General features: G+C 35.6%; 1 pseudogene; it reads left to right on the forward strand.

The window, feature by feature from the left end:
- Positions 1-5815, forward strand: part of LOC129307045 (probable arabinosyltransferase ARAD1) — a 9686-nt pseudogene extending 3871 nt beyond the window's left edge.
- The last annotated feature ends 2484 nt before the right edge of the window (positions 5816-8299 follow it).

The following is an 8299-nucleotide window of genomic DNA, read 5'->3' on the forward strand; positions in this document are numbered from 1 at the left end:
TAGAAGCCATGGATGAACGATCCAGAATCAAAAAAATTATGGCCTACTTTTGTTTTTCTTCTTCGTTGGTTTCTAACCAAAATTCCAAGTGCTGACACGAAGAATCGGTTCTGAGGCTAACCTTACTTTTACCTTTATCCTTTTCTGGTTTGTGTACGCTCTTTTCAATGCCTTCTCCCCCGTTCTCGATGATTCCACAGCCTCAAGCTCGACACCACTTTCCCATTCAATTCAGACGACTCTGCCGTTTCCTGAGCCAAATTTCCAGCGAGAATTTCCCCAGCAAAATCCCCCGTCAAAGTCTACCTCTATGATCTGCCGACGAGGTTCACCTATGGAGTCATCCAGCACCATTCCTTGGTGCGTGGTGGCCGCGCCGTCGAAGACGTGACCACTCTCAAGTACCCAGCCACCAGCACATGGCGGAGTGGTACCTCTTCTTGGATCTCATCCGACCCGAACCCGAGCGTGTTGGATCGCCCATTGTTCGGGTATCGGATCCCGAGGAGGCGGACCTGTTCTATGTGGCTTTCTTCTCTTCACTGAGCTTAATCGTGAACCCAACTTGGTTCCCGCTGAGTTGGACAGTGAGAAGCCGACTTACATTGACGCAGAGAATCAGCAAGCGTTGGTGGAGTGGTTGGGGGAGCAGGAGTATTGGAAGAGGAACAATGGAAGGGACCATGTGATTATAGCTTCGGATCCGAATGCGTTGTATCGGGTCATGGATAGAGTGAAGAATAGTATACTTCTTGTGGCAGATTTTGGGCGTTTGAGACCAGACCAAGGGTCCCTTGTTAAGGATGTCGTCATACCATACTCACATCGCCTCAGAACATACGAGGGTGATGTTGGACTTGAGAATCGCAATACGTTGTTGTTTTTTATGGGTGCCCGATACCGGAAGAGGTAATAATCAGTCTTGTCTATATATGATGCAAATGAATTTCTCTTACATTGAGCATTTAATCTATTTTCAGTTGTAGTTATGTTAGGTTCTTGAGCTCTTATGGCAAGTTTAGATACCTTCTTGGCAAGTTCTTTATGGTTTATGTGATGCAGAATTGCAGATGAATTTGACTGACGGGTACCATTTACTCTCTTTTTAGGATGAGGATTAGAAATTTGTTTGTGATTAATAGGATTGATATATCTGTATAGCTATCACATTGTGAAGTGATTGTTCTTGAGATGATGTGTTTCTCATAAGCGATTTGGCATGGTCATTTTAATGTTTCCCCAGTTATAGTAAATCGCTATTTGTTTTTCCAAGGTTCAAGGAGTAAAACATGATATGCCAACTTTTATAATAAAATGGTGAACTGTCTACACAATCTTTGGACGTATGTGGTTTACCTTGTGATACAATCAATCCTTTAGGCAGCAACCGCCATATGAGTTTCCGGCCAACCTTGGGTTGGTTAACTTTATGATGCAGAACCAGTTGCAATAGTTACAAGAATTTGTTTGCTTGTTTCTTTAGTTCCTCAGCAACCAGCATAAGAGTTTTGAGTTTGATGTGAAGATCTGGTTCTACTGGTTAAAATTGAAAATAAATAAAGTGCACCATTGGCATGGTATAATGCCAAAGGGACATTTCACAGCTGGTAATATGTGGTGATAGATTCATCTAATGGATGAGCGAAAGATGAAAACCAATGACAAATGATTATGTTGGCAAAGTATAAACTAAGTGAGACAGAACCTTCTTTTAATTTTTTCATAAATTGTATTTGGAAAGTAATGTAAAGAATGGGATGTATTTTAGAATTAGAGTATTAGAATTGCTTCTTGTTGTTGGAGATTTTGATTAATGACATATACTATCTACATATAGTGTGTTTGGAAACTCCCAAACACACATTTGCCATGCAAATGTCCATTTCAAAAGTGAGGAAAATGGGTTTTTGCAAGTTTCCCAAACATGCTTATAGATGTCTGTGTGTCTACAGTTATTGTTCTAATTTGCAGAATTCCAATTATAAAAGCTACCACGTTTTTGTCCCTTGTCCGCATAACATTTGTATGTGCTTTCATAAAAAGATTGATCTACTCTGCTGTCTTGATTTCATAGAACTCATAAACTGTTTTATGGCAAAACCTGCCCTTCTTTTCCTGTTGATGGGAATCCTAAGAAATTGCCAGACACGGTAAAAGAATTCTTGATTCATGGTCAATGCTTTTAATGCTATGTTAAATTCCTTGGCTTATCATTCATTAACGTTAGTTACTTGGTAACTACCTTCAAAATTTATCTTCAGAGCAAATATTTTCCTGTCCTATCAATCCAAGTCCAACTCTTTGTGCAAGTAGATATTGATTTGAATATTATGACTGTTTATATTGAAACCTCTCAAATTACTGATATTCATGTGCAGGCTTCAGTTATTAATTTTGTAATAGAAGTACATAATCATAGGTTTGATTTCTTTTTGCCACATGTATTGTCATAAAGCTGATGTATCTTGCTATTTACATGATGTTATAGTTGCCATAGGTGTTGTGTACTATTATTTAGGATCTATCTAAAGGGAGTTCACATTTAAGAAAAGAGTTCAATCTGTATATCCCTTTGTGAAAATTTTATAGCAACGTACCATGACAATAATTTTCTTCTTATTCTTTTTTCATTGCATATATGCTCAAATTAGAAGATTAGCTGCTTCGATGCAGGCACTTTATTTGGACATTTGCCCTGAAATATTGATTTCTTCATGTTATCATCTCTTAATAGGGAGGCAAAATTCGTGATAAACTCTTTCAAATTCTTGAACAAGAAGAGGATGTCATAATAAAGCATGGAACTCAGTCCACAGAGAATAGGAGGGCAGCTTCAAAAGGAATGCATACATCAAAGTTTTGTTTACACCCTACTGGCGATACTCCATCTGCCTGCCGGCTCTTCGATGCTATTGTCACTTTGTGTGTTCCAGTGATTGTGAGTGACAATATAGAGTTGCCCTTTGAAGACACCATAGACTATTCGAAGATGGCAATATTTGTTGATTCTGATTCTGCTATAAAACGTAGATATCTGGTGTCAATGTTGAGAGCAGTGAGCCCAGAAAGGATCCTCGAGTATCAGAAAGAACTAAAAAAGGTTAGATGTGCTTTCATAATATATTTATTGTTCATCTTGTAACTAGTTAGTTGTTACTACTGATGACTTGCACCACCTGTTGGTAATTTTTCTAAAGGTTTTAATATGATTCAACAAAGACATGTAAGGTTTACAAATGGAAGGTATAGAAGTGATTTGCTTATTTGAAATATGACAAATGCAATGCATGTAATGAGGAAGAGGCTCATTACATCATAGAGTAGTAGTGTGGGAAATGGTCAAACCTGTTATTCTAGACTCACTCCCTCCAGTCCTTTTTTAAGTTGCCTTCTAGAACATTGGCTTGGTCCTTAATATTAGTCGCTCCCCCTCATTTTGGGCAATTATTAAAGAACATCTCCAAAATTGCCCTCCTGTGTGGTATTCCCAAAAGATGAAAGCAAGATGTGCAATGATGTTTCAGTTTCTGAAGAACCTCTACACACATCTCCAATTACTTTTATTCTTTTGTTTTGGATTTTCCCCCCACACACTCTCTCTTATGCCAGACGTTGGAAAGTAACTAATATAATTTTTATATTTAGGGGCAAAATTGGAAAGTAATTTATTCTTAAGACATTTTTATTAGTCTAAGTAAATTACCTTGGTTTTGATGAGTTCATTAAAAATGACTTATAAAAAGGATCAGAAAGAGTAAATGATATGAACACCCTTCTTTTGCAATGATATTTTTTTTCAACTCCTCCGGGCTTTTGATTGTGGCAATGCATTGGTTTATAGTGACAAGACAATTTCATTGACATTTCTGTGGATAATTTTGCTGCTGCTTAATTGACCAATTACACAAGGTCCCCTTTTTGCTGCAATTCCTATTGTGCCCCATTCTCTGCTAAAGTTGCTTGGTTAATCTGAATTTGCAATGCCTTCTTAAGTATTAAAACTTCTGTCTGCTAAACTATACACTTATTTCAAATTATTTTAATCTTTCCTTTTTTGGATAAAATTATGTTAATCTTCTATTTCAGTGGTAAGGTGTCTTTCTCCAGATGTCTTTAAGTGAACATTTTTGGTTCTGATGTCTTGAGCTGTGGACAATTTAAGCTTCCATTCAAAAAGTCTTTTCTGTCTATATCAGTGTGGTAGGGTTCATTCATTGTGTTATTTCAAAAACTAGTTTGGGCCTCATGTGTTGCACGAAATTTGAGAAATGAGTTGTACTGTTCATAGGTCATGAATAGTGCGGTTTATTAGAACTTTTTATATCATATATAGATATTGTGATAGAGTTTGTGAGAGTCCTATCCCTACATCTCTTTGTTTTGTAGCTAAAGGATTCTATGAAAAAGGAAAATGTTGTTATGGAAGGGATCATTGGCTCTAGGGTCTTGAGTTTGATGATTTAAGCTTCTGTTCAAAAAGTGTTTTCTTTCTCTATATCAGTGTGGTGTGGTTCATTGATATTGTTTCAAAAATTAGTGTGGGTCTCATGTATTGCATGAAATTTCAGAAATAAGTTGAACTGTTCATAGCTCACGAACAGTGCAATTTTGTAACTAATGGTGTTCTATTAAAAAGGAAAATGTGTTGATGAAAGGTTTTGTTGTTTGCTTCAACTTAATTTTTACCTTCCTGTGAATATACATTCACTTAATTTCATGGTCTCAGGTCAAGCGCTACTTTCAATATGGGGCAGAAGATGGAACGGTTAACGAAATCTGGCGCCAAATTTCTAAAAAGCTTCCATTGATTAGGCTGATGATTAACCGTGAGAAAAGGCTGGTGAGAAATGAACCTGATTGCTCTTGCATGTGTTCAAACAAGACAGCCATTAGAACCTTGTAGCAATTTTCTCGGGACAATGTCAGATTTGAAGGATTTGGTGCTCTATGACTATACAAATTAGGTTTCTTCCTCTTCCAGAATTTGGCATCTATAGATAAGCAGCCTGTAGCTCAGATTCTTCCAACGCTATACTGGAATTGGAACGTGCCATTCATAATGCTGAGGAGGTGAAGAATCACTCACGAATCTGATGGTTAAATTTCGGTAAGGTTTTGAGGGAAAATTAATTATTTCATCTTTAGTTTCATTGAGTTTGTGATTCAATTCCTATAGGTTAACTCATCGCGATTCAGTCTCTATACTTTCCTTCATTAAGTAACTCGTCCCAGGTAGCACTGATGGTGGTTAACAGAGTTAAAATATGCTTAGTTGGCAGCCCCATCAGTGCTACATCAGATAAAATAAATTGAGTTATTAAAAAACAACATAAATAAGTTAGATAAACCCTGCTGGCCAAAAATTAAAAAAATTATTAAATCCCTAGAATCAAACAGAGACTGAAGATAGATGAAGAGGGACCTATAAGGTCGATAAAATAAAAGTATAAGAACTAAATCGTGATGAGTTAAACTATACAAATTGAGATAAAAATTTGATAAAACTATGCAAGTGATTGTTGTTTGATTTAAAAATCAATGGTTGAATATATATATATATATTTTAAAATCTACCGGCAAACATCAAAGAAGCTTATAGTTGGGTGAGGGAGTTCACTTGCTGTGGTATAAGTAACATCTGTTTTTGTTGTAGATGGTTCTTTTGTACCCATTATGTCTGGGCTAAGAAGAATTTGAGTTATACGGTGATTAATTTGTACACGGGAGAGAATAAAGTAATTTAGATTTTTTTTTAACTTTTTATTGTAACTTATTCTTCAGTATTTGTTCTATTTTTTACTTCAGTTAACTCAAATTTACTTGTGGCTTGTCTTGTGTTAAGTCAATTCATTATTTTATTTAGCGTGAGACATTATAGAAAAAGAATAGTTTATATAATAATGGCTTAAATGGCAAATTAGCCTCTGAGCTATAGGTCAAGAAACATATTGAGATTATAGCACTAACTTCTTCAAAAAACGGTGCAATATGACTCTTAATATTAATAAATGTTAACTTTGACTGTTAATTTACCAAAAAATTATAGAAAGAGATCTATAAATTATAGAAAATGATTAAGAAAATCTTCTTGGTCTTTTTTGCTAATTTTTGAGGTCCTTGTCTGTCATTTTTAGTCTTTTTTTATAATTGTTTGGGGTCCTTTTCAATTAGTTTTTGGTTAACTAATAATAAAAATTAATTTTTGTAAACAGTAGGGACAACTTTGCAATATTTTTAAAAGTTAAAGAGAAATATTGTATTAAAAATAAATTCAGGATCCTAGATGCTTTTATACAAAGTTTTAAAAACCAGATCGATCATTGAATCGGATGAGGTATTAGTTCACGGTTCATTGGTCGAACCGTGGTCTAACCGGATTCGAATCGGTTGACATTAAATTAATATATTTTTAATTTATGTATCATAATTAAATAAGAAATACATTTAAATATGTATTTTTTTTCAAAAATATATTATAGATACTTGGTAATATAATTTATTATTGATAAATACATAATTAATATTAATTATAAGTGAAGCTTTTCATTTAAATATCTTTCAAGAAAGATGTATTTTAATTTATTTTTTTATTTTTTTCAATTTTGTCTAGTTTTCTCATGGGAACCGGTCCGTTTTTTATTCAGTTTTATCGGTTGTTGACCGATTCCATAATGACCTTTTTAGGGGTCAACCAAACCGGACCAAGAGCCGGTTCCCGGTTCACTCGGTTGTCCGGTTTTTAAAACCTTAACTTTTATATTTATAATGTGAGTCAATTTATTGTTTAACCCTATAATAATTGTTTTATTCTTATCCTTGTCATGAGAGTGCGATATGAAGCATGTAATTGTTTTCATATTACATATTTAGTCTTCTCAATCAGAAACCTCAACTTAAAAGGATAAAAAAATATATGCTTTGGATGAGAGAAAAAAGTCTCAAACTTCTTGTTTTGTAACTTTAACAATTTATGCTTGATTGGTAATTATCAAAGGAAGAATTTTTTTATTGCATATGCATATTTATTATATTTTACTTATTATTTAGGATTAAATGGAAAATTAGATTATAAATTATAGGCTGAGGGACAATTTGAAAACCCTGAACAATTATATTTGCAGCAATTTAGACCTCGCCATTAAGTTAGGCCAAATTTTCATTATTTTGAGTGGTGGGCCCCAGATTTGTTGACAAGTGGCATATTTTTGCGACCCTCGTTGGCTGACGTTTGTTTTTTTAAAACTCTTTGAAACAGAAACCTGAACGAAAGGAAGATGAAACAGAAGCCTGAATGTAAGGAAGCTTGAACGTAACTCCTCATTGATAACATTAAATGCCATAATCCTTTGTAACAGCTGAATAAACACTCTTGTAACAGTTGAAACTCCTTTATTTAGCATTTAAGTCCTTGGGTCTAAGGTTTAGTATAAATAGCCGTGTCATTTCTTTTGTAAGGCATCAATTTGGAGAATAAACAAAGAACTTTGTTCAGTGAGTGGTTTCTATGCCATTTTTGGTATCAGAGTTGGTCCAAAGAGCGAGAGAGTGAGTTACAGTTGAGAAAGTACGCTGGAGAGAAGAGAGGTTCAGTGGAGGAGTCCCTGACGTCTTCGCGTTTTGCAATCCAGGCATTTTCTCGAAAAACTAACATCACCATCGTGCTTAGGAGGTCTGAAAACGTGGAACAGGAGGTTCCCCGTCACCGGAAAACTTCCCACGCGCCGCCGTCGGAAGTCCACGCGCCTCGCCGCCGATCCACGCGCCGTCACGCACCATCCGCAGGTTGAAGATGCTGACGTCATCTATCATGTCAACGATCTGACCGGTCAACGACAGGTCAGCCCAGTAGCATTCAGCCACGTGTCATGGTCGCCGCGTCACTCTACTCAGTCAGCCGATTCTTCAGAAATTACATTTTTGCCCCAAATCTTTCGGTAATTTCAAATTTTCCCCTATTTTTATGAAATCTCATATTAACCCCAAAATTTTTTTGAAATTCTATTTTAACCCCTAAACTTTCTTAAAATTACACTTTTGCCCCTTTATTTTACTTGAATTTCATTTTTAACCCCTATATTTTTCATAAATTGCAATTTGGCCCCCCTTTCTTTCAGAATCTCCATTTTACCCCCTAAACTGTCCAAAATCCCCATTTTGCCCCTAGAATTTCCAAAAATCTCATTTTACCCCTATATCCTTCAACGTTTCCATCGGCACCCCATCTTTCCCATATCCCTAACCTTGACACTTATTCAAAATGCCTCCAAGACGTAGACATGTGCACGAGGTTGAGATGGAA

This window comes from Prosopis cineraria, unplaced genomic scaffold, assembly GCF_029017545.1.
Source record: "Prosopis cineraria cultivar Desert tree isolate PC_DT_omini unplaced genomic scaffold, ASM2901754v1 PC3, whole genome shotgun sequence".
Lineage (NCBI taxonomy): Eukaryota > Viridiplantae > Streptophyta > Magnoliopsida > Fabales > Fabaceae > Prosopis > Prosopis cineraria.